The 27,663-nt window shown below is 46.0% G+C and overlaps 1 protein-coding gene and 1 pseudogene across 4 annotated transcripts in view; one reads left to right on the forward strand and one right to left on the reverse strand.

The window, feature by feature from the left end:
* The window catches only part of SIPA1L2 (signal induced proliferation associated 1 like 2), a 228,768-nt gene extending 209,761 nt beyond the window's left edge, over positions 1 to 19,007 (reverse strand). For all 4 annotated transcript variants that reach the window (XM_062210619.1, XM_062210616.1, XM_062210613.1 and 1 more), the window contains exon 1: positions 18,915 to 19,007. The gene's annotated coding sequence lies outside the window, so the exon portion shown is untranslated. The remainder of the gene's footprint in view (positions 1 to 18,914) is intronic.
* Positions 19,008 to 25,785: 6,778 nt separating this feature from the next.
* LOC133773428 (cyclin-I-like) lies at positions 25,786 to 27,492 on the forward strand (annotated as a pseudogene).
* Positions 27,493 to 27,663: the final 171 nt, after the last annotated feature.

Raw genomic sequence — 27,663 nt, forward strand, 5'->3', positions numbered from 1 at the left:
ACAACCTGGGTACAAGGGCCAACATCAGGCTCCAGATGAGCTCAGAGTTCGGCCTTCCCCAGCATGGAGGGTGGCACCAAGTCCACATGTGTCCCGAGTCACACTCACCAGAACCTCTCAGGGACAGGGCCGGAGCGCATGTGAAGTCGAATAAAGCCAATATGACTGGGAGGAACACCTCTGTCCAGGCAGTAGCTTTAACTCACATTTCAAAATGAGCTATGAGACCGAGTAGCTAAGATTCCAGGTTAGGATGCCCACAACCCGTAACTAAGTACTTGAGACAGACTCCCAGTTGCAGCTCCTGATTCCAGCTTCCTGCTGATGCAGACACTAGGAGGTGGTAGGTGACGATGGCTCAAGCAGTCTGGACCCTGCGAACCATTTGAAAGACCTGGATCGAGTTCTCAGCTCCTCGGTTTCACTATAGCTGGGCTGTTGTGGGCATGGGGAGTGTGAACCAGCAGAGCAGAGCTGTTTCTCAAATAAACAATTTAAAATAAAAATAAAAATAAAATGAGCTAAAAAAATCTATCTGTGCTAATAATAGGCCTGAAACCCAGAGGCCACCAATACTCTCTGACCTTCAGCTTATACTTCAGCTCTTCATCTAGAATGAGTGGTAAGATATCTAAGCAGTACTTTTAAAATGAATTCAAGGGGCCGGTGCTGTGGCATAGTGGGTAAAGCCAACGCCTGCAGGGCCGGCATCCCATATGGGTGCTGGTTCGAGTCCTAGCTGTTCCACTTGCAATCCAGCTCTCTGCTATGGCCTGAGAAAACAGTGTAAGGTGGCCCAAGTCTGGGCCCCTGCAGCCACATGAGAGACCTGGAAGAAGCTCCTGGTTCCTGGCTTCAGATCGGTGCAGCTCTGGCCTTTTAAGTCAACTGTGGAGTGAACCAGCAGATGGAAGACCTCTCTCTCTCTCTCTCTGCCTCTCCTTCTCTCTTTGTATAACTCTGACTTTCAAATAAACAAATAAATCTTTAAAAAAAAAAAAAAGTGAATTCAACTGTCTCTACCCTACAAGATATTACTGAAAATATCAACATTTTAACAAAACTCTTTATGTTAGACTTAAAAAAAAAAAAAAACCACCACCCTCAGGGTAAAGCTATAGAAGGCTCAAGCAAAGAGAAGGACGACAGAATGTTACAGCTGATCTCTAACAAGTCACCCACTTTTATCAAGAAATCAAGGGCACTATCTCCAGTTGTTGACAGGGTTCTACGCTTCTCCATAAGTGTCAAACAGGGCAGCAAGTCCCCACAGTTCTTGAAGTTACTAGGAATCTACACACTCTGAAGAACAGAGGACAGATTAAAAACTGTGAACAAGAAGTACAGATACTACTATAAAGACAAGATTAGGGAGACCAGATTTTTGGAAACTTCCACTTACATTGTAATTCAAGAACATAAAAGATACAATGCCCAAAAATGTTTTTATATCAGCTATATATTTATTTAATTAAATGGGGGCGTGAGGGAGGGTGAGATGGAGAAGGATTAGGGAGAGATGGGTATCCTCCAAATTAGCTCAGCTCAATTTAGGGAGCACAAAATATGGCCTTTCAGGTGCTGTGTGTTTTTAAACCCACAGAACACACCCAGTATTCAAGCTCTAGGAAGCCAACATGGTTTTGAACACAAAAACGTAAGGATCGCCCACAGGATTAGAGGTATGGCCCAGCAGGTCTTTATTCTGCGTCCAACAATAACAGAGAACACATAGTGGGAAGGCACTATGTAAAACCCACTTCTCCAAGGAGTATTAGTGAATCTGTTATTTCCTGGGCATCTCCTCCCACTCTTCCCGCGAAGACAGGAACTCCAAGAAACCTTCGCCCTCTTGGAGAAGCGTTCCTTTCACCTTCAGTCAAACCACCTCTCCAACAAATTACACTAACTTCACGTCATGCGAAATAGAGGCCCACGCTCCATGCAGGAGCTGCCAGAGACTTCACAGAACAGCCTAACCAGAAAAGGGTAAAGGGTCTTGGCTGATGGAATAGTGAGCTATAAGGGCAAAGGCCGGTGTAAACATTTACCCACTGATGGAAAGTTAAAGCACACACATTTCAGAGGCATGTTAATGTGGGGCTTAATCAATCGCCATACACATCAGGCCAATTCTCCTCACTTATCCAAAAGCTTAGTGTTTCAGTTCAGATAAAGGAGAGACAAGATCCTCAGACTGTACATACATGATTAAGTTCCACACTGCTCTTTTGTTCACTAACAAACAAAAAGATGTGAAAGACTCCCAAACCGCCGCAGCCTCTGTCGAAAACCCACCATCTGCAGCTGCTCAGCCACAGCTACTACCCCCCGAAAGACTTGAGAAATGCTCTTCTCTCAACATTAGCCTTAGCAGCTGTGTTCTTATCGCTCAGGAGGTTCCCTGACTCCTTCCTTGCTTAAATCATTGGCAAGAATGAGTAAAATCACCATAGCCATCTACAGCACAGCCTGAGCAGATATCTGTGATAGAAAGGAAATGAACGCACCAGGCAGATCCTCTAAGTATCACAGTGCTCATGGAGCTTCTGTTAAAACAGCCATTCAGTCTTCTCGCCAGAGCCGGTCTCCCCTGTCTAATCTGCTAGTGGATACTGACCTATGCAACCCCATCCCTATATGTTCTTTCTTACACATAACTTCATTTGAGAACCTTCTCCAGAGCTGGCGCCGTGGCTCAATAGGCTAATCCTCCACCTGTGGCGCCGCCACACCGGGTTCTAGTCCCAGTCGGGGCGCCGGATTCTGTCCTGGTTGCCCCTCTTCCAGGCCAGCTCTCTGCTGTGGCCAGGGAGTGCAGTGGAGGATGGCCCAAGTGCTTGGGCCCTGCACCCCATGGGAGACCAGGAGAAGAACCTGGCTCCTGGCTTCGGATCAGCGCGGTGCGCCGGCTGCAGCGCGCTGGCCGTGGCAGCCATTGGAGGGTGAACCAATGGCAAAGGAAGACCTTTGTCTCTCTCTCTCTGTCCACTCTGCCTGTCAAAAAAAAAAAAGAAGAAGAAGAAGAACCTTCTCCAGAGGCGGGTGCTGTGGCGCAGCGGGTTAACACCCTGGCCTGAAGCGCTAGCATCCCTTATGGGTGCCGGTTCTAGTCCCGGCTGCTCCTCTTCTGATCCAGCTCGCTACTATGGCCTGGGAAAGCAGCAGAAGATGGCTCAAGTTCATGGGCCCCTGCACCTGCGTGGGAGGCATAGAGAAAGCTCCTGGCTTCGGATCGGCACAGTTCCGGCCACTGCGGCCAATTGGGGAGTGAACCATCAGATGGAAGACCTCTCTCCCCCCCTCCCTCTCTGCCTCTCCTCTCTGTGTAACTCTGACTTTCAAATGAATAAATCAATCCTTTTTTTTTTTTTTTAAAAAAAAAAAAAAAAAAAAGAACCTTCTCCAAACTCCAGGAGAAAAGAAAACTTCAGTCCAAATCCAAAGCTGGACAGGATCCATCAACTTAGAACAAATGAGTATAAGTTTCTTCTGACATTTTGAGAGAAACAGAGGTGACCTTCTAGAAGTATTATCCTACACATCCTTGGAAACACACAGGGTAACTCTAGAAAAACATAAAAGTCTGGCCAGCGCCATGGCTCACTTGGCTAGTCCTCCGCCTGCAGCACCAGCACCCCGGGTTCTAGTCCCGGTTGGGACGCCGTATTCTGTCCCAGTTGCTCCTCTTTCAGTCCAGCTCTCTGCTGTGGTTCAGGAAGGCAGTGGAGGATGGCCCAAGTACTTGGGCCTGCACCTGCATGGGAGACCAGGAGGAAGCACCTGGCTCCTGGCAGCACACCGGCCGTAGCGGCCATTTGGGGGGTGAACCAACGGAAGGAAGACCTTTCTCTCTCTCTCTCTCTCTCTCTCTCTCTCTCTCTCACTCTGCCTGTCAAAAAAAAAAGAAAGAAATAAAAACATAAAGGAGTAGTGCCATGCTCTGTCCCCATACCCTGATATCCAGTGAGAGTGGGCCATCGCGCACACTCCACCTGCGCCTGGACACAGACTCCAAGTGTGCTCCATGTGATCTTCAGGCAGGCCAGTTCCATTCATCAGTACTGGCACTTGCAGAGTTCTTCAAGATGCCAGCCAACAGTGTGCTCAAGGCCCTTTCCAGCTAAGGCAGTGTCATGCGAGTTCATCAGAGAGGAGGGAGGATGGCACACACAACTGCTTCCTTGGGATTTGCCCCTGACCCCAGCCCAGCTCCTTGCACAATGGGAGATGGCCCCTGGACTCCAATGGAATGCCCTCTGAATGGACCACAAGCCAGAGGGCCTTGCAGTCATTCAGAAGGTTCCTGCTCCCAGGAAACCCTCTGGCTGCTGAATAAATGATCACCATTATTCCATTCATCAAGTGCTTCTTAAGCCTTCTATTATGAGTCTGAATTTTAAACAGGGACTAGGTCCTTTATTACACCCCCTAATCCATGTCCCCAGTAACATTTCTTTCAATGTTACAGAATCTGTCTGCAATCTCATTATTACCGGACTTATCCTCCCTTCCTCCACCCAGAACTACTTTGTACTTTATAAGAGAAGGGAACACTGCCTCTAATAGCAAAAATTAATTAATTAAAATTTAAAAATTATACTTAGAGAAATGTTTTATTAGGAAATCTTTCCAGAATGAAAGCACCATAAGAGCAACACACTATCTACCTTACCATGATAACGTCTGAGTCCCCAGAACAGTGCCTGGCACAAAAGAGCCTGCAATAAACACCCGACATGTGGATGAATACATTTGGTGCCTGCTCTATGACAGGTACTGCTTCCCAACTAATCCTCTCTATAGTGCTGCAAGGTAGATTAACCCCTGTTCATTTACAGGTGCAGTTTCTGAGGGCAAGCAGCTGGCCTACAGGCACCACAGTATGGAGCAGGCCCCTCAGCCTCAGCATGTGTCCATGACCTAAGCAAAATGAGAGTACAGCCAGTGCACGGCCCAAGACCACAAGGACTTAGTTCTAACTGCCAGTAGACAGGCCGGTGCCATGGAAGCTCCAAACACAGAGTACCTAGCATCAAACATAACTTCAGAAAACCGACTGGGCAGAGCAGAACCAAACAGGCAACATTCCTTCCTCAGTACTAGAGCAGACACGCCAGCGGCCAGCTACATCACAAACCCAAAATTCTCTAAAGGTAGATGTCCAGAAAGAGGAGAGTAAAACTGACAGACACTCCTCTGGGCCAGACTCCTGGATGACCTAGATCCTGGTCACCCCTTTCCTTTCTGGCAAGCCTGACTGCAGAACACTGAGGGTGCTGGGACCAAGATATTATAGTGGAGAAGCAAGATGGAAGGAACCTGGGTCCATGAGTGGCCCAGCCCACCTCCCCAGACCATGAGCAGTCACATAAGAAGTCAGCTCCTTTCTCATCTAGACACTGCATTTTTGAGTATCTTTTATGGCAGGTGGGAAAAAAAAATTACTCCCAAAAACACAGTCCTAAAGAAAAATCTTCCCACAATGACAGCACACGATATATGCAAAACAATCACTGATCCAGTAAAAAAAAAAATTTAGTTAATCATTTATTTGAAAGGCAGAGTTACAGACAGAGACAGAGAGACCTTCCAGCTGCTGGTTCACTCCCCAACTAGATACAACAGTCAGGGGCGAGCCTGAATGAAGCCAGGAGTCAGGGACTCCATCTGGATCTCCCACATGGGTGGCATGGCCAAGTACTTGGGCCATCATCCACTGCTTTGTCAGGTGCATTAACAAGAGCCTGGATAGGAAGTGGAGTGGTTGGGACTCAAACAGTGAGCATATGGAATACCAGTGACAGTGTTGGAGCAGCTAATTAACCTGCCGTGCCAAAACACTGACCCCGACACAGTAAAATTGAGGAAAACATTTTATTTGCTTTATTTACAGCTGCAGAGGTTTATCGACTCAGTACTCCAGTATGGGGCCCAACAAAGGTGGTTAATTGCATCTAGAATTTAAGTCAATTTGGATTTTATTTTGCCAGCCAGTAACTCTTCGGCACAGATGATTTACAAAACCCCTGGTTGTGTAGGGTTCACTTGGTTAGCCTTCTCTGTAAATAGCATCATAAAACTGAACATAAGACATGCTACTTTTTTTTGTAAAGATTTTATTTATTTATTTAAGAGGTAGAGTTACAGACAGTGAGCCGATCTGAAGCCAGGAGCCAGGATCTTCCTCTGGGTCTCCCACACGGGTGCAGGAGCCCAAGGACTCCACTGCTTTCCCAGACCATAGCAGAGAGCTGCATCAGAAGAGGAGCAGCCGGGACTAGAACCAGCACCTGTATGAGAAGCCAGCGCCGCAAGTGGAAGATTAATCTACTGCACCACAAGAAATGCTCCTTTTAATAACTATTGAATTTGAACTAGAAATAGTTCCTACAGCTTTGCAAAGACAAACAGATGTGTTTTCTTTCACCTCAAGTTTTCCAAGTAGCACATTCAAAGAACTAGTAATGTGTCAGGATCCACCTCTTCAGAAGCAAAGGTTCAGCCGATGCTGAGAGCGGGCCTGAGTGGCCCTGCAGTCAGTGCCAGCAGTTCCACTAAAGCAGCACACAGGTAGCATATAAGAGACCCAAGGGGCCGGCACCGCAGCTCACTAGGCTAATCCTCCGCCTGCGGCACCGGCACACTGGGTTCTAGTCCCAGTTGGGGCACTGGATTCTGTCCCGGTTGCCCCACTTCCAGTCCAGCTCTCCGCTGTGGCCCGGGAGTGCAGTGGAGGATGGCCCAAGTCCTTGGGCCCTGCACCCGCATGGGAGACCAGGAGAAGCACCTGGCTCCTGGCTTCAGATCGTCATGGTGCCCCGGCCACAGCATGTCAGCCGTAGCGGCCATTGGAGGGTGAACCAACGGAAAAGGAAGGCCTTTTTCTCTGTCTCTCTCTTTCACTGTCCACTCCACCTGTCAAAAAAAAAAATTAAAAAAATAAAATAAAATAATAAAAAAAGAAGAGACCCAAGGAAAAACGGCCAAACCACATATGAATATCACATCCCTACAGGGAAAAGAGAAGTTGAAATGTGACTTAGGATAAATACACCGATCTCTAAAAGAAACTGCTGCTAAAACCACTTAACAAATAGATACAACCTTTACAAAGCATAAATGATATCTAAGTAAAGGAAAAGCAAGTCTCCCAGGTGATAACATATTTAAATGTTTAGGTGTTTGGCACAGCAGTTAAGACTCTGTTTAGAATACTATCCTCCCATACAGGAGAACCTGAGTCCATTCCTAGCTCCATTTCTGATGCCAGGTTCCTGCTAATGCATACCCTGGGAGGCAGCAGGTAACACCTCAAGTTCTTGGGCCTTTGCCCCTCACATGGGAGACCCAGATTGAGTTCTGGGCGCCTACTTGAGCCTGTCCAGTCCTGGTTGTTGTGGGCATTTGAGAAAGTAAATCGACAGACTCTTTCTGCCTTCCAAATAATTAAAAAATAAAGTACCTGGCAAAGTGTACACACACACACACACACACACAATGTTGAGTTAAAGAGGCTTTACATAAAGGAGTACCTACTACATGACTCCATTTACTTGAAATTCAAGAACAGCCAAAGCCTATCTATGGGAAAAGAAAACAAAAAGTGGGGGGGCTGGAGCTATAGCATAGTACACCTTTAGAGTTGGCATCCCATATGGGCGCCAGTTCACGTCCAGGCTGCTCCTCTGCTGATCCAGCTCTCTGCTATGGCCTGGGAAAGCAGTAGAAGAAGGCCCAAGTGCTTGGGCTCCAGCACCCAAGGAGGAGACCCAGAAGAAGCTCCTGGCTTCTATCTTCAGATCAGCCCAGCTCCAACTGTTGTGGCCATCTGGGAGTGAACCAGAGGATGGAAGACTTCTCTCTGTCTCTATCTCTTTGTAACTCTACCTCTCAAATAAATAAATCTTTTTTAAAAAAAATCTTACTAAGCACGTACTGTTACTTCATGTGATATAAAAATGGAAGCAGACGGAAACAACAGAGCACCAACAGCAACGTGACTTACCCTCCACCCGCCCCGACACACCTGGATAGAGGGTGAAATGCTCAACTCTGGTGAGCGCCTATTATCCACAGCCCTCCTTCATCATGCTGCCTTGGCTTAAAGCTTTCATTACTCAGAATAATTTAAAATAAATCACCTTGGGCCGGCGCTGTGGCTTAACAGGCTAATCCTCCGCCTTGCGGCGCCGGCACACCAGATTCTAGTCCCGGTTGGGGCGCCGGATTCTATCCCGGTGGCCCCTCTTCCAGGCCAGCTCTCTGCTATGGCCCGGGAAGGCAGTGGAGGATGGCCCAAGTCCTTGGGCCCTGCACCCGCATGGGAGACCAGGAGAAGCACCTGGCTCCTGCCATCGGATCAGCGCAGTGCGCCGGCCGCAGCAGCCATTGGAGGGTGAACCAACGGCAAAAAGGAAGACCTTTCTCTCTGTCTCTCTCTCTCTCACTATCCACTCTGCCTGTCAAAAAAAAAAAAAGGTCTAAAAAAAAATCACCTTGGTGAATCAAGTATCAAGTTATAAATTCTTAAACACAAGGACTCAAAACCTTGAACTACAAATATAATATTAAAAGGGCAAAAAACAAAATAGATTCAGTAATTTTATACCAAAACATCAGTTATATTTCTGACATATTAAAAATAATATTTCCTTTTATGTTTAGTACACACTCTATAACCTTTAGCAAATTACAATGAGAAATTACATGATCAATAATCACCACTTTGAAAATACTATCACTTCTCCTTAATGCTACTTTTATTAATAATATCAACTTCTAGAATTGCAAAATCTAAACCACATAGATGAATTTGGCTTTAATCAGAGCACTAGGATCAAATGAACTGACAGTGTTTGTATGTATTTGCTGGTCCCCAACAGAATGGTATAATTTGAACATAATTTGGCTCCTGAACTCAAGTTGGATGATTTTGTTTTGGTTTTTTTTTCTAAGATTTATTTATTTGAAAGGGAGAGAGAGAGAGAGAGAGAGAGAGAGAGAGAGAGATTGAGGTTGATCTTTCATCAGCTAGTTCACTCTCCTAGGCCAGGCTGAAGCCAGGAGTCAGGAACTCCATTCAGGTCTTCCATGTGGGTGGCAGGGGTCCAAATACTTGGGCTATTCTCCTCTGCTTTCCCAGGCACATTAACAGGGAGCTGGACTGGAAGTGGAGCAGCCAGGTCTTGAACCCACACTACGTGGGATGCCAGCATCAAAGGCAACACCACAATGCCACCCCCTCAATTAGGATTTTAAATCCCAAGGCCAAGGTTAATGGTGCTGGGAGGGTGGAGACTTGAACCAATTATGGTGTCTAGGAGGTGGGACTAGTGGGAGTTCCTTGTGTCACTGAGGGCCTGTCCTGGGAAGGCAGCTCTCACAAGAGGGTTGGTTATAAAAGCCAAGTTGGGCCTAGCCACTCTCTGCTTCCTAGCTCTCCATGTGTGCTCCACCATTCCTATGCTCTGACCTCAGCAGATGGCCTAATCAAGATTGTACCCAATCTCGGGCTGTGAACCTTCAAAAATGTAAATAGAAATAAACCTCTTCTCTTGAGAAGTAGCCTGTCTTGAGCATTTCATTATAGTAACAATAAGCCGACAAATACAGAGTCGCTGAGTGTCTCTGCATATAAGAAGTTCTCAATAAAAATTCATAACCAATTTCCAAAGCTCAACTCAAGTCATACATTCTTCTCAAATGTTTTCTGGACTATTCAAACCCACTTTCTTCCTTCTGAAAGAAGTTGTAGTACCCATCTATCCCTGGTGTCATTTACACAGGAATCTTTTCCTACTCTATCTGGCACACGGCCATGGGTTTGGGCAAAACACAAGTGAACAGGCAATTAGTTCATCCCCTAATAAGGTAGCATATTCTATTGTACAATAGATATTAATCCTTTCTATTTCTTAATCAGTAACATCACAAAGTTTAATTAGAGGAGAACCCAAAGTTCCTAGGAGACCTAAAACTCTATGACTTGATTTAATTTGCAAACTGTACATGACACTGACCTGAGTCAGGCATGGGGTGACAAGATCCCTGCCACCCCTGCCCTCAGGAGTCTCACACCCTAGAGTACTCATCAACTTAGAAATAATAACACAGAAGAGTTTTAAAAGACCTCAAAATTGTGTGGCCTCATTGCTTTAAGATTGGATTAGACTCACTGTCTCTGTCAGTTAGACAAAGCCACCAGACACCACTCACCCTACCTCTGTCTTCTGCAAAGCAGAAAATTCTATTTTACTCTATACAACACTCGAAATAGTTTATTTTAAATTATCATCTTTCTTCTTTTCTTTTCCTGAAAAAGAAAAACTAAAAGTCCAGTTTTAACACCCTGATGCTGGCAAGGATGGCAAGAAAAACAAGTAAATGTTGCCACTATCTTCCAAGAAGGAGCCTGGACTGCCCTCTCTCCCTGCCCTCCTCAACACCTCCCTCGGTGCTACAGGAGGGAAGAGCAGCTGCGGTAAGTGCATGTTCCTGGAATGACGAAGCCAGAAGGGAGACGAAAGTGGCGGCTCTTGAAACTATCGGAGGGCCTGATCTTCCCTCCATGCACGCCTCCTGTGCCGACGCCACATCCCCTCTGCTCCACAGTTTATTTCAGAAAGAACGAGAGTTACGGTGCCAAGCTCAGAGGATGGATTTAGAAAGCTCCACATAACCAGACGCACAGCGACAGCAGCCATCAGACATCACCCAGATTTAACTGCCCTAAAATTAGCAGTCAGAGCAAAGCAGTGATTGCGTCAGAGCTGCTCCGACTGGCAAGCTGCCAGTTTTAAACAAATGGTCCTGCGTTCTCTACCAGGGAAACAATATTTTGGAAGAGAGCCAGCTAAGCCTTTCAGTGAATGTTCAAATTCTAGCTTCCCTATTAATGTTTTATAATTCAATGACAAGGTGAACAAAGTCTATATGGGCTACATCTGCAAGGGTGTTATTTTCTTTGTTGTAAGCACTTATTCTTTGGGTGAGTAAAGTACTGTGGATGAATCCTTTTAAATATTTAAATGCCTGAAATTTATTTAGGGATTCACATTCAACTGGCTTAAACAAAGATTATGCAAATCTAGCAAAGCATAAATGCAAAACAAAAATTGTTTCCCTCTTATATTTCTTTTAATCTTGGCAAAGACTCAGGGGCTAAAGAAATGTTCTCTGCATGATCACAGAGCCCACTCACCTCCCCACAAAGAATATATAACCTGATTCAATCAGTGGACTGCCACCTCACCACAAAGTACAAAATTCCTAATTAATAATAGACGATCCCCTGGCTGATACAACAGGCATTTTTTAGAGAAGAACAATAAGCTCATTAGTTCAACCCTCAGCCTCCACTTCCCCCCTTCCAGTGGGTCAGGTAATTCCACCATTCTCACACACATGCATCATTCATTTTACAATTATTTACTGAGACCCACTGTACCTTACCAAGGCAGCTATATAACATTGCAAAGAGCACTGTGGTTGGAGTCAAGAGACCTGGGTTTAACACAGAATTACAAATTCAGAAAACCACATTTTCTCTCATTAAACCTTGGCTTTACATCCATAAAGACAAAAAGAACCCCATCAGGCTTACATGGGTCTTGTTAAGTATATGTAAGAGATATAAATTAAAGTTCAAGCCCACAAAATGTTTTTAAATTTGTCATCAAATTTAACATTAAAAAACCTCTTAAGTGGGGAAACAAGTTCACAAGCAAATAACTGAAAATGACCCCAAATAAACAAAATTGGTTAATAAATTGGGAGCTTCTACTATTATTTTTTTTAAGGTTTATTTTTTTTTACTGGAAAGTCAGAGTTACACAGAGAGAGAAGGAGAGGCAGAGAGAGAGAGAGGGGTCTTCCATTCTGCTGGTTCACTCCCCAATTGGTCCCAACAGCCAGAACTGTGCTGCTCTGAAGCCAGGAGCCAGGAGCTTCTTCTGGGTCTCCCATGCGGGTGCAGGGGCCCAAGGACTTGAGCCATCTCCTAACTGCTTTCCCAGGCTGTAGCAGAAAGCTGGATAGGAAGTGGAGCAGCCGGGACTTGAACCGGTGCCCATATGGGATGCCAGCACTGCAGGCGATGGCTTTATCCACTACGCCACTGCGCCAGCCCTCTACTATTATCTTTAAAGGCTAATATCTACAACTCTCATCATAACATGCCTTAATAAACAAATTTAAACAAAAAGGAGTTAAAATGATAGTCTTCTGATTTTGTACACAAATTAATAGTATTTCTGGATATTAAAGTAAAAGACTTCCATGGTATAAAATTAAACTATAGTTACTGAGCATCCACTATTTGGAAGGCATAAATAATATCCCAATCTACTTTGCAATCCTCAAATTAAAAGTACCAGATCAATAAAAGGTATACTATATACTACTGATGAGACTTTTTAAAATCATTATTTTTTGTAGAAATTATCATTGCTGGTGGATTGAGAGATAAAAGGATAGTGTTGCACAATTCAAAAATCATTTCTTTTCAGTAATCTTTATTAATGAGCCCAAAGTAGGGCCTTTACATGAACTGCAGTCTCATCTAATTCCAATACAGCACAGTCATCAGTGGGGACCAGACACTGAAACCTTGGGAAAGATGTAAACCACACTCTCTCATGACAGAAGAACATCAGAGGGTGCCCAGTCTCCCTGGAACCACACCCTCTGACTGGGAGTATACAGGTCTTGATGTAACAGATGGAATGCTGTCAAAACTCAGTTGAGAAACTACTATATTTTTAACAGTTCCACATCAGAGTTCAGCCACAGATTATTTCAAATTACCTGGGAAAGATATACAACGAAATATAAAATAATCTTTAGACAGATGGTTCATAACAGAAATAATTAGAACTATAAGGCAATACTACTCAACAAAAGCAAAGATACATAAAGTTCTTTCATGTTCAACTCCACAATTCCCAATCATTTCTTTAACAGTCTTTGGTGAGAACTTATCATGTGGCAAAAATCAACTAAGTAAGTGCAGGGAATTCGGCAGTAAGCCTGAAATACCTGCTTGTGTGGTGCTTGGGTTCTATCGAGATGAGAAAGCAGCCATCTTTTGCTGCTTTTCCCAGGCTATTAGCAGGGAGTTGGATTGGAAGTGGAGCAGCTAAGAAATGGACCGGCACCCATATGGGATGTCAGCATTGCTTTCAGCAGCTTTACCCACTTTGCCCCAATACACAACAGTTCTTACTTTCCACAGCAGTAATTTTTAACACTGGTTCTTTACCTACACTTTTTTTAATTAAGGGTAATTAAATACACAACGAATAGCTTATTCTGGACTACTCTGAGTTTTTGACCAACTCAATTAAAATGGGAATTTCAGCAGATTTAGTAAATTTGCGAAAGAGAAAAAAGATATCTAATTGTCAAAGCCCAAGATGCCCCTGATGGCTAAATATTTATTTGTGGAAATAGAGAGAGATACATATTATCTAATTAAAACACCAGAATCCCAGGAAATGATTCTGACTCTAATCCCAATTATCTAAAAGTAATAAAAAAAAAAAAAAACTGGAAAATGAACTTAAGAAAGTCCAGGGGCCAGTGCTGTAGCATACTGTGTAAAGCTGCCGCCTGCAGTGCCGGCATCCCATATGGGCAACCAATTCGAGTTCCAGCTGCTCCACTTCCTATCCAGCTCTCTGGTATGGCCTGGGAAAGCAGTAGAGGATGGCCCAAGTCCTTGGGCCCCTGCACTGGTAGGGGAGACCCAGAAGAAGCTGGCTCCTGCCTTCGGATTGGTCCAGCTCTGGTCATTACAGCCATCTGGGGACTGAACCAGTGAATGGAAGACCTCCCTCTGTCTCTCTCTGCCTCTACCTCTTCTCTCTGTAACTCTGACTTTCAAATAAATCTTTAAAAAAAGAAAGTCCAAAAATATTGTGTTTTTTCCTACAATCTTTTCAGTGCCTAAGGCCTCCAGAGGCCATACGTCATATGTGGCCCTTTCAGTCATTAAATATCTATTTCTCAACCACCAACTATGTGTAGAACATGTCCTAGATACTAAGGGCAGACTAAAACTGACTTCATTTCTGACAAAAACTTGGTCAGTAGAACCAGAAAAGGAGGTTTGACATGCTATTTCAAGATATCCCTGTGGAAAGATGGAGCGAGATAGACCCGTTATAAGAAATTGAGTGCATGAGTACTTAACTGTAACCAAGAGTGTCACTCCTTATAACCATAGAAGGAAGCCCTTTATGGATAACGAGACACAATTCATGGTGTTCAGTCCACTAAGCAACTCATCAGTGACTTAAGACACACAGTCTGGTCTTATGTGCAGACAGCATTTGTTTGGAAAAGCAGGCAAAGGTGCTAACTAATAGAATCAAATTCCAAAAGGCACCATGGGAAGAACTAGCTGAAATAAAGCATAAAAAAGCACAGGGAATGTGAGATCTTGCAATACATCAGAATTGGATAGGGGGATGAGAATGAATGGCGGCTCATGATTAAGGGTTCAGAGATGCCAGCGAACAGGAAAGTCCCGGAGTCCAAGTGGTGTGGCCACTGGGAAAATGAATGCAAACTTGGACTACATCAGCACAAGCAGAGCAAGGGACCTAGGAAGGGCCCTCCTGCTCCGCTCTACTCAGGCCCAGCTGCACACAGAGCAGATCTGACAGGTACTGTTCCACGAGTAACTAAAATACTTCTAGATACAGACTTGCCCTGGAGGTCACCAATGCAGTAAAAATTGAAATAGATAGAATCAGAGTTCAATTTGTAAGTCTGAAAACCACCAAACAGGTAGAGATCCCTACCCCTTAGAGTTAATGCTTTTGGATACTGCTGAAAGACTGAGTACAGAAATTATAAAAAGGGACCCAAGCATCAAAGAAAGGTTACTTGGGCTGCTCAGTGATTTCCAAACCCTGGAGCTCGGTGAAGTTCTTATGCACATGTGGGGTGATTCTAACAATACCCTCTCTGGATGGGAAGAACTCTAGTCTGACAGCATCTCCTGCCCCCTTTTCTTGATGTTATCAATGTAGCTTGACAATAGCAATCTCTGTTATTAATTTTCAACATACTTATATAGCAATATTAACTGATGAGAAATCTAACAATCCTTTAAATCTGCTTTAGTATTTGTTTTTTTAATTTTACAGGTAGGTGGAAAAACAGTATAGAAACAATATGAAGAGATAACCCTTAATTTCCTTTCTGGTTCACAGACGCAATGACAACTGAGTTCAACTTACTGCTTGTCTTCTTCCCTCCTTGCACCCGGCTTGCCTATACAGTGCTGTACAATGCGGGGAAAGCCATGAAGAACTGGGCTGCACTACACATGACATTTCTCAAGAAAGGGAAGCTCTGTAGTGAGTCAGATCTTCCTCCTGCAACCACTGCTGCTCTTTGGAACCGAACTTCAAAATAAACCAAAATAATTTGTTTCTGAAGATACATTTAAATTCTTTTTTTAAAAGATTTATTTATCTATTTGAAAGGCTGAGTTACAGAGAGGCAGAGAGAAAGAAAGAGAAAGATCTTCCATCAGCTGGTTCACTCCCCAAATGGCCACAATGGCTGGAACTGGGCCAATCTGAAGCCAGGAACCAGGAACTTCCTCCCAGTCTCCCACGTAGGTGCAGAGGCCCAAGCACATGGGCTGTCTTCGGCTGCTTTCCCAGGTGCGTTAGCTGGAAGCAGGATTGGAAAGAACCAGTGCCCATACGGGAATCCTGTCAGTGCTGCAGGCGGCAGCTTTACCTACCATGCCACAGCGCTGGTCTAGCATTTAAATTCTTATCACATTGTTATCCCATCTTTAAAAGGGGTCAAAGCTAAATACAATTGGAACAGAAAAGGAATTTCTGAATCACTGATTTCAAGGTAAGCCAGCAGCTATAACACTCATAGAGTATTCACCTACAAACATACTATAAGCCAAAGTGTGTGTGGGGGGAGAAGAGGCACACTCGCAAAACTATAAATACCCCAATCAGACATACTTTTCAGCATTCTGATGCATTTGCTTTAAATATTAAAGAAATCTAAAGTTTTGATGCTGAAAGGAATCATGGAACTACTTCAATCAAACTCATTTGTGACAGGTGGTAGACAGGAAGCTCAAGGCTCCTGTATCTGTGCCTGTGCTCTTTCTACTTTCCTGCAAGGCAACTGGGTTTAATAGAAACAGAAAATCTAGAACACTGTTCTTTGTATTTTTAGGACTATATATTTCAGTCAAGTTCAAAACGGGGCGGGGGAATACTCAGTTTTTCAGTTAATAATAAAAGCCTACATTTTCTGCAAATTCAGCATATCTTTGAAGAGACTTGTAACCCTAAATCACCATCATAAGCAGATTAGGAGTTCAAAGACTCAATGTCTTCCTCCATCTCAAAAAATAACCTTTGCATTTTCCAATTATAGCTGGGGGGAGAGCTCTATTCACATAAACACAGAGTTCTTTGCAAAGTATGCAGTAAACACAACCCCTTTTAAGCTGGTTTTCCTGGCCAAACATAACACTTTTAAACCAGTTCCAATTACCAGACAATTGTCCTTTCAGGATAGCTCACTTGTATGACCTCACTTTCAGAAATAGATTTCCAAAATGAATAACCCACTTCCCATTTTGTGTCAGGTAAAAAGAGCTTCAAGGAGGACAGGTGTTTACTAAGCCCAGGTATCAAGGAGCCCTTCAAAATACCATTCCAGTCTGCAGGCAAGAAAAAGCATTCCAAATCCGTATTACACAGCCTTAACTACAACAGGCATCAGAAATGCCAAAACATGATGATCTAATAGTTCCCCTATTCAAGTAAAAGTTACATGCCATAAAAGCAAAGTTCTTTAAGAAAGTCTATGATTTCAAAACACGGCATAACATTTTATGACAAATACATACTTCAACCACCTGGGGAAAATCCAGGGCCCTTATTCCATAACCAGATGCTCCACCTACATACCTGTAATGCATTTGCTTTATTTTCCAGACTGTTTCTTATCCAAGTTCATTTCACCCCATCTATAGGTAGCATGTGGGTACTGATAGAAGCTGGTTCTGATTTCATTTCCTACTTCCCAGATGTTTGCTCAGTAGCTTTGCGTTCTGTTTCTCCTTCAGCTATTTATGAATACACTCTACTTTAGAATAAATTCAGCGTGTCAGATCTGAAGCCAGGCAAGGCACACAATAATGCCAGCTCTAAAGGCAATTCCAAAAAACGTCTCCAGTTTGCACGTAAGTTTGGCTACCTAAGCAAGATTTGGACAGACTGTCATGGTCTTGCTTTAGAATGAAGTACCTCAAAACGTAACGGAGAACTTACTGCTGTTGAAATGGCCAACTATAGGCTATTGTACTTGTCAGGAAGGGGTTGTATTTGGAAATAAAAACTCAAATATCATCTGGAGAGGAGAAAATAAAAACATCCCTAACACAAACCTTGGTATGAATCATGCAGATATACAAGTACTTCAACTCTTCCTCAAACGCATCAACTGAATTTAGGGAACAATTAATCCTATTTGTACCCAAAACTCAAGAAACACTGCACTTTCCCATGAATAACACTTCGATGTCTCTCTGAATTAAGCAGTGAAACTAAATCAAGCAGTAAACATGCTGTAAGTGAAAATGGCCTCTAAATGGAATTACAAACTCATCCTACAACTCTGAAATCCTCAAATAAGACCAAACATGGAACAGACATTCTAAAATGTGTGCCTAAATATAGTAATCAGGTTGTCTCTTAAAATTCACCTTTAGGAATCTTATCCCAGAAATACCGGGCCACCTTTCCATACCTTCAAAAGTATCCATACAGATTTTATAGTGAAGTAACACATTTCCGATGAGATTTTTTTCTTTCATCATTAATTGTATAATTAGAAAAAAATACAACCTAGATTGCAGACACAGGCAACTCGAACGGACAGTTTACTAAATGCCTGTCATAAGAAAGCCATCTAGTGTTAACGTTTAGAAATGAAAACTGCAGACAAAAGAGGCAAAGACAAATTTGCGCGACTATCTTGAACTTACTGGGCAAACCCGTGACAATCACCAAGACTCTTTGTTTTGGGCTTTCCTTGTCTGTGTTGCGTTTTCTTTTTAAAGCCACCCCTGTTGAAGCCAAGTCTAAATCTAAGCAAAATCCAAAACGTCTACAGTTTTATTTGGACCAAAACACTGCTTTTGGTGAGCAGAATTTCGCGACCCATGCACTTGTTTTTCCAGTACCCACGCCGGAGTCATTCTGGGCTGATTTAATTTAACCGAAGCAGGTTAATGATGACAAATACCTCCCAGAGGGCTAATGCCAAGTTGTTCTCTCTTCCCGAGAAGCCACGGCTCTCGCTGTAGATGATGAGCCCGAAATTGATTCTCTGGGTTTGCGGCACGGCAGGAAATCAATCTGTAGGTGCTCCTGGGGATATTCCCAGGACGCGGTCAAACTACCCGTTCTGACCGAGGGGACCGGGGGAGGCCCGGCAGCGGAGGGTCGGAGCGCTGCACACCGGCGGCCGCGCAAAGTGGGAAGAAAGGTCGGGCTGAGTGAGAAGGGCGCTCGCCCGCTGCTCGGGGTCTCACAGGAAGGGGGCCGTCCCGGCGAGCGCGCAAGTTCCTGGGTCCCCCGCCCGGCGCGCCGGGGAGCCGCGACCCCGGTCCCCCCGACCCTCAATCACAGCCCAGTCCGGGCACCTGGCTGAGGTCCTCCTCGGCGCCCGGGTCACCGCGACGGCGACCTGATAACTTGGGAGAGAACCAGCGGCCGCGGCTCCCTCGTCCACCCTCGGCGGGCAAGCGTGGCGCATCTGCCGGCCGGACCCCGCGCCCCGCGCCCCCGCCGCCGTCACCCCTCAGACGCTCCCCTCACCCTCCGGGACCGTCGCAGGAGCGCCCAGACACGCACCTCGACAACGCCGTCCTCCGAGACCTGCTACAGCCCGCGCGCGCCGGGCGGCGCGTACCGGGGCAGCTGCCTTGCAGCCCGCCGCTGCCCCGGGCTGCCCATCGGCCCGGACTCCGGCGGAGGCGGCCCGGACCCGCCGGCTGCCGCTGGAGCTCTCGGCCTGTGAACAGGCAGGCGGCCGGCGGGGGCGCGGCGCTCCTCCTCCGTCTTCCTCCTCCTCCCGCTCCGCCGGCTCCTCCCGGGCTCCCCGTCTGCCGCGCCGGCTCCCGACGCCGCCGCCCGCCTGCCGGGCGGCACCGCCCCTCGCCCGCTCTGCGGCCTCCCATTGGCCGCAGCCTGCAGGCCCCCTCGGCCCCGCCCTGCGATTGGGCGCGGGCGCCGTCCGTCCCACCGCCCGCGGGGCTCGGGGCGCAGCCGGTGCGCTGTTCCCAGGCCCCGCGGCGCGCGGGAGCGGCGCGTCCGGGAGGGGCGGCGAGTCCCTTCCCCGGGGAGTGGGCTGTGGGGGCCGCTGTGCCTACCTGGAACCCTGACTCCGGGCGACCGGTCACTGCTGTCGGCCGGACTCGCTTCGCTCCTCTGGAGAAGTTAAAAACCCCAAATCCGGCTCCGATCCGTCCCCTTGCGGCAGATGCGACCCCGCCCGGCCCTCTGCTCCCCGGAGACGGGACAGACTCGCTGGCCCGGCTCTCCCGTCCCTGCGACTCGGGAGCCTCAGCGCCGCCGGCCGGGACAACACGCACAGCCGTGGGCACGGAGCGGCACCTGCCACGGCCTCGCGACCGGCCAAACGGTTCGACTCACTTTGTTCAGAAGAGCCCCGGCGGAGCGCGCCTTCGCGTGCGGGCCCCGGGGGTGCGGGAGGGTGCATGTAGAAACGCTTTAGGAAATGGAAAAGGGATTACGGTGGAGGAGAGGCCTTTCGGAAGCGGGAGGCACGCAGGGAGAGGCTGGGAGTCCCCGCGTCCCCCGGCCCAGCCCAGGGCGTCTCTCCCCGCCCGCCAGCGGTGCTCAGCCAGGAGAGAAATGGTCTTAGATCCTTATCTCAACAACGAGGAAATGAACTTTTTAGACCCATAGTATCTGCTTTCCGAGGTAATGTTGATCACCCGGGAGAAAGCATTACTTGACGCTATCGATTTACACGGCTTGCCACTTGACTTGGACCCCGAAAGATGAGGAATCGCAGAAGAATGCCTTACGCTAGACTGGAGTTAACTCTGCCTGAGAGGTATGGTGGGAGTCACCCACCAGCAGGAGGCTTAGGTGGCCTGCGACTTCCCTTCAGCCACTCCGCAGGGTTTCCGGAGCAGGCTGTATTCCCTGGGATTGAACCGGAGATGTCAGTTCCTCCGAGGCAGAATTCTTCCTGAAGAGATAAGGTTATCTCCATTTCCCTATCAGAAACACTTCCTAGAACACAACCCCCTTAAAAGTTACAGGCTGTCCCTCCCAAGCTTTATCTTTGAGATCTAAAGCATACATACACGGCGTACAGTCTTTTATATCTTTTTCAAATAAGCATGACACCTGGGAATGGGTACAATGAAAACTGTCAAATCGCAGCTCTATGACTACAAAATTTCTGGCTTCCCCAGGTTTTGATGGGCTTCCCAGCTCTCACCCTATGATCATCTTTTATCAGATTGTTATGGATTCATTCAGCAAACATGGAGACCCTGTGAGCGTATAAAAATGCACGGGACACAGGCTCTGCTTTTCAGCAGTTCATCTCACACTCTCCTAACATTGCAGATGCTTTTGGAGAAGGAAGAACAAAAATCCTACAAAAGTAGTCATAAAGAGACTTTTCCTGGGTGTGTGAGGGGGTGCCTGGGGAGGAGCCTTCCCTTCATACATCCGGTGATGGTACTGCTTACACCCCACAGTGTTGCACATGCCTGTCCCATTATTATGTGAGGGCCTTGAGGAGAAGAACTGTGTCTGCCCTCCAAAGCGTTGCTGTAGCACAAAGCCAATCCTGGACCATTGTGATAGGTCTTGCTGCATTGTCTAATAGAGGAGAGAAACATACCCCTTTCATGTCCCTATGTGACCATTGTACATGAAGTCTGATCAGACATTCTCAGTGACAATGCTGGCCACAGTTCTCTTCCTCTGTCACTTTCCAGCCCTCTTCTTGTGTTTTGCAAACTAAAATTAAATATCTAAGCCCTTAGCTCCACTACCAAAGTTGGAAGCAATTTTTTACAATGCAGGTAATTGTGCAAACGGTTGTGTGCCTTTGTGAAAGTCCTTAAAGAGTTTCTGACAGGGCCAGTGCTGTGATGCAGTGGGTTAGAACCCAGGCCTGAGTGCTGGCATCCCATATGGGCACCAGTTTGAGTCCTGTTTGCTCCACTTCTGATCCAGCCCCCTGCTAATGCACCTGGGAAAGCAGCAGAGGATGGCCCATGTCGTTGGGCCCTGAACCCACATGGGAGACCCAGAAGAAGCTCCTGGCTCCTGGCTTCGAATAAGCTCAGCTCTTACCGTTGTGGCTATTTAGGGACTGAACCAGCAAATGGAAGACCTCTCTCTCTCTCTGTCTCTCTCTCTCTGTAACTCTTTCAAACAAATAATAATAAATCATTATTAGAGAGAGAGAGAGAGAGAGAGAAAGAGTCTGACTATCCCAGAACTCAGAGCTGCAAGCAACCCTCCCGGATCAGAACGAGCCTGCCCTCAGCAAGCAGGCACTACGCCCTTCTCTCTTGCCTGAACAACACCTTTCAGAACAACGGTGATGCAAACAAGGGCCTCAGCATATCCTTCTGAAGAATTCTTGTTCTAAAGCTATACATTTTGCTGGTTTTAAAGAAAAATAATTGACTATGAGGTATGAAATTATATTTGCCTGAGAGCTAGAGAGAGCGATCATATGTTTTTATCTTCTCACTTTCACCTTTCCCCAAGCCAAGATTTTCTCTCGCTTTCTCCCCAAGCCTCATTTGCCATCCCTCAAAAGTCTTCTGTGGTGGATTTCAGCAGGCTCTAGAGGGTTCTAAAGAAACAAACTCAAGGAATTAATTCTCTTTGCAATTCTGATTCAGCACATCAACTCCTGAAATAATTCCAACATCAGTCTACCTATTTTTCTCTAAGAAAAATAAAAGGCATCGAGTTCAAAGACATACCAGCTGTCTTCTCAGTTCCAAGGTTTTGAGCTTGTTGGCTGACCTTGCCTGGGACTTGTATCTATTTACTTTTGAAATGAGCAAAATAGAGGTTTTATTTTCTTGATGCGCTACAGCAAGAGTCTGCCTACAGATGACTGTAATAAACCTGAATGGCCAAGTCAAAGAAGGGTTTCTGTTCCCACCTTTATCTCTTCCTTCCCTTTTCGACTGCCAACCCTCTTCCTATTTCTTTTATGTTAAATGAACGCCCATCGTTTGCAACGAATAGGTATTGATTGTATACTATGTTCAGGGGATTACGTATAGACTCAAAGGACCCAAGGGCTGTTTGCCAGAGGGTGAATTTCATGACGTGGGGCAGAACTCAAGAGCGGGTGCTCAGGAGCATCAGTGAGTGGTGCCCACAGGGAGGACAGGAGCGCCAGCAGTCTGCAGGCAAAGCTGGTGCCAATTGCCTCGTTTCTCAAACCGGCCAGGCAGGGAGGAGAGAACAGAGCAATACCCTTGGCGAGAGCAAGCACAGTGGGCAAAGACACAGAAACCAACTGAGCAAGGTGAAAGGTCACTACAAAACACATCAAACACTGGAGTACGGGAGAAGGTTTATTGTCCGGTGGGGGAAACCCGACAGGCTGCCTCCCTGTGCAGGAGAAAACAGCCTGTATTAGAACAGGTCTTATATAGCTTTGCACAGGTAAGGAAGTGGGAGCAGCAAATGTTAGGGTGGGGGTGGAGCTGACACTTGTGATTGGGCCATTTGGTCACCTGACTTCTAGTAAGCCCAGCGGGGCTTAGGAAGCCGGTACCGTTTTACTAACACAAGGCACCTTGGGGAAACAGCCATGCCCTTTGGCCACACATGGGCTTATTCACTTAAATAACAAATGCTCACATGGCACTTTGGCCATGCCAGTCCTATTTCTCCTTAGAAGGGACGTCCCCACATACAGATGAGGATATGGACACTGCTTCACTTGCTTTCAAAATGGAAACCTCTCACAACAGAAACTTGTTGTGGGCTTTTGAAGTAGAGCAAGAAGTGCCAAGTCCTGCTGCAATTAAGAAACAATGGCTCGATATAACTCAGGAAGCTGGGTTCCAGGCCATGGTCTTGTATACCAGTTGTCCTGATGAAAGCAAAGCATGTGTTGCTCCTATAGTAAAAACCAAAATAATACTGTAGGAATCATTAAATAATGAGCCAAATGCTACATACTATTTATAGGAGCCTAAGACGAAATCTGTATAATAGCTAGGGAATAAACACATTTGGTTCTGCAAACATATACGGAAGCCTACTTGGTTCTCAGTCTGTTCTATGGGCTGTAGAAGACTTACATTTCAAAACAAGATCAGTCTCAAGGAAGTACAATACCACCCTGCTGGGATGTTTACATAGGAAACAATTCCAATAGTGCAAAGACAGTACGTTTAAAATGCCAAGCTGAATTTAACGTTGCATAGATCAGTGCTACCAGAGTGATCAATAGTCAAAAGCAAATAGCCTTCAGAAGGGGCCAGCACTGTGGCACAGAGGGTTAATGCCCCGGCCCGCAGCGCCAGGAATCCCATATGGGTGCCGGTTGGAGTTCCGGCTGCTCCACTTCCCATCCAGCTCTCTGCTATGGCCTGAGAAGGTGGTAGAAGATGGCCCAAGTCCTTGAGCCCCTGCACCCGCATGGGAGACCCAGAAGAAGCTCCTGGCTTTGGATCAACTCAGCTCTGGCTGTTGTGGCCATTTGGGAAGTAAATGAGCAGATGGAAGACCTCTCTCTCTCTCTCTCTCTCTCTCTCTCTCTCTCTGACGCTACCTCTCTCTGTAACTCTTTCAAATAAATTAAATAAATCTTTAAAAACAAAAAAAGAAGGGAAACTTTCTAGTACTCTTGATTGTTTCACAAATAAGAAATCCTGTATGTGGGTCTTTGCTCTAATGAGCCCAATCTAGTGCAGCTCCAAGAATCTTCTAAGACAGGTGAGTTGTTCCTTTTCTGATATGTCAAACTTCAGGCCATTGCTCTTCACATTTTATTTCCCCTATTGTCTTTCTCTGGTTCAGACCTGCCACTAAGCAACTTGTCCAAATTTTATCACCTTAAACTTGTCTTCTGCTCTCTCACCTCACCTCACATTAAAGGAAGAGAGGGAGGGAGGGAGGGAGGGAGGGAGGGAGGAAGGAAGGAAGGAAGGGCAGGAAATAAAGAAAGAAGAAACGTAAACTACATGAGATTCAAAAGCACCTGCCACCTTTGCGTTAACTTTTAATTCTTCAAGTAGTGAATTTTTTAGAAGCCCACATACTTCAAACAATCGTGGCTCTGAGTCTGATTTAGAAGCTTACTAGATACATGACTACAAACAAGTTATAGTTCACGATTCCACTTTCCACATCTAAAAAGTGAGGCTAATAAAACCTAGCAGCCTTTTTGGACAGGTTTTTAGCTACTGTAAAGGCCCATCCGAAATATTCGAGTTGTATTGCCACCAGCTGTTTTTTCCCAGCTGCTGGGACTATGGAGGACGATGAGAGAATTCCAGTACTGAAGGTATGGGTAAGAGAGAGTTTCTGTGGAGGTTCCTCATTGGAAATTCTGAGAACAGAGAGAATTATTCTGGATAAGTTGAATTGGGATCTTCACACAGCCACACTACTGGATTTTCTTCACGTTTTTCATGCCATGATCATGGTACAGTCATGGTCATGATGCCACATGATTTTGTAACACGGTAGCTGGCACAGTGCGTATGCTGAAAACACAGTAGCTCATTGGTATTCTCCATTCCCTCTTACACTTCAAGGTGAAAACTAGAGTTTTACTTTCAGTCTGTCACACAGAACCTGGCGTTGGAGAAAGACTTGATCAATATCTGATAAAGAATGGAGTGGGTTGATGGATTGCACTGAGAGATAATGTACTACATTTTTTTCACTTTTCTACCATAGAAGATTTAAAGTTTATATCAAGTTGATTCCTACTTGATACATACACTGTTTTTATCAATGTTTTTGGTTCTACTTTTAAGAAATAATAAAGCAACCGACATGACAATGTAAGTTGAATTGATCTATGCTATTCTACACCACTAGATGGCGTCTATCAATAATAACGCTGGAAATCACTGCACGTATTCTACCAGGTATTAATTTTAAAAAATCAATACAGGACTTCTTCCTCCCACCTCCCTCCCCAGCCTTCCCCGCGAGTGGATGCGGCAGCGCCTCTGTCTCGCTTTTTCTTATTTTTCCCTCTTCCCTTCCTTTTTTTTTTTTTGTTTTTGTTTTTTTTTTGTTTCCTCCCTTTTTCCCCCTTCCCCCTTTATATCATTTCCCCTGGGAGGCGCTTCCCTGGGCAGAGGCAGAACCGGCCGCACTCCCTGCCTCTCCCCGGGCCCCCAATGGCAGGAGGGAGGGTCCTCCTCACCCGAGCACCAGCGGTAGCGGTTGGAGGAGCCGGACCCGCGTCGGCAGCGGCCTCACGTCCAGGCTCATCATGGAACTAACTCGCTGTTGACCCACGGGCCAACAGGCTTGTGCCCCGCGCCCTCCCTGCCCGGTTCCCCCTCCTCCTCCATCCTCAGTCGGCCGCTCCGTGTCCCGCGAGGAAAACGAGGAGGCAAGGGGTCCCCGGTGGCCCCACATCACCCCTGTGAGGCCTACATGTCAGCCGGGGAGGAGGAGGAAGTGGAGAAGGTAGATACATCAAGCTGGGTGGCAGGCAGCTCCGAAGGCTATCATGAAGTTTCCAGAACTCTTGGAAAACCAGGTATTGTCATTCCTGTTGGAAAATGCAGTCTCTTAGGAAGTCCAGATGTGGGAGATGAATGTGCTGAAATTACCAACAAACCAGAGTGTTTCTCCAACCCAGAGATGAAGTAACTCAGTGGCTGGCCAAACTCAAGTACCAGTTCAGTCTTTACCCAGAAACGTTTGTTCTGGCTAGCAGCCTTTTTGGACAGGTTTTTAGCTACTGTAAAGGCCCACCCGAAATATTCGAGTTGTATTGCCACCAGCTGTTTTTTTCCAGCTGCTGGGACTGTGGAGGACGAAGGTATTGGTAAGAGAGAGTTTCTGTGGAGGTTCCTCATCGGAAATTCTGAGAACGGAGAGAATTATTCTGGGTAAGTTGAATTGGGATCTTCACACAGCCACACCACTGGATTTTCTTCACGTTTTTCATGCCATTGCAGGGTCAGCTAGGCCACAGTGACTGTTCAGTTTGCCCAAACTGAGCCCATCTCAACATCTGGCAGCACTCACCGAGCAGCCACTTCACTCTATGGCCTCAGCCACCTTCTGCAGTTCAAAGGACCCATGCCCGCTCTGGCCATGGTTAGGCTGGAAATGGAGAAGCTCATTCCCAATGGGCTCCCTTTTCAGAAAGCTGGCGGGAGCCTGTGGCACATCCCCTTCCTTGCCTCTAAATTCTGTTTATGTCTGCCGTCCCCTCAAGCACACCCTGGTGACCTGTGACAAAGGAGTGTCCAGATTACATCTCTCCTCTGTCCCGGGCCGGGTTCCCCCATGGACAACAGCAAGCCAGAAGTGTCAGTCAAAGTGTACAGCAGCTTTCTACCATCATCTCCCAACTGCCATCGGGTGCAAGCAAACCTCTGCTAAACGCAAAGTAGAGGAAATGGAGGTGGATGACTTCTACGATGCAATCAAACAGCTCCATAGTGAAGACGATGCTTGGGTTCTGTGTGTGACACTGATTTATCAAGAGGGACATGCTTCCCCTTGTCCACTTTTGCAGCCTGTTTCTCTCATGGTGTTACCTTCAAGTGCAAACTCAGGTAGACCACTCTACAAATGAGAATGCAGAAAAATCAGGAAAGGCTATGAATTATAATTAGCCACACAGTTAAATCCCCCCATTTCACTGTGTGGCTAATTATAATTCAACACTTCACATAAAGACAGCTATATATAGATAGATATGTATATCCTTCTATCTATATCTACTTCCAAATATTTTTTTAAAGATTTATTTATTTGAAAGATAGAGTTACAGAGAGAAATGACCATAATGGCCAGAGCTGTGCTGATCTGAAGCCAAGAGCCAGGAGCTTCTTCCGGGTCTCCCACATGGGTGCAGGGGCCCAAGGGCTTGGGCCATCTTGTACTGCTTTCCCAGGCCATAGCAGAGAGCTGGATCGGAAGCAGAGCAGCCGTGACTCAAACCGGTGCCCATAAGGGATGCTGGCATTGGAGGCCAGGGCTTTAACCCACTGCACCACATCACCGGCTCCCAAAATATTTTTAGAAAGTAAAAAATTCCCTTGTAGTATGTCAGTTCTACTCTTTGCTAAAATGTAGCTTGCCTTGTATCAAAAATTTACATTTAATTTTCTTTTAAATTTTAGAATTCAAAGCTTGCAAATCCTATCCCCAGCATCCAAATTCTCCTGTTGCTTTTGCCTGCTTCTCCACTGAACAATGAATTTTATGCATGTTGATCTACACCCTGATATCCACTGAAAAGACCCCCTAATTTTAAAGCACTTTAATTATTTCACCTTGATGGCCATGTTTAATCCTGATTCAAATTCTAACTAGTTTGAGAAAGGTACTTTGGAATTATCCTATATGAATCAGAGTTGATAATAGAAAA

Source organism: Lepus europaeus, chromosome 14, assembly GCF_033115175.1.
Source record: "Lepus europaeus isolate LE1 chromosome 14, mLepTim1.pri, whole genome shotgun sequence".
Lineage (NCBI taxonomy): Eukaryota > Metazoa > Chordata > Mammalia > Lagomorpha > Leporidae > Lepus > Lepus europaeus.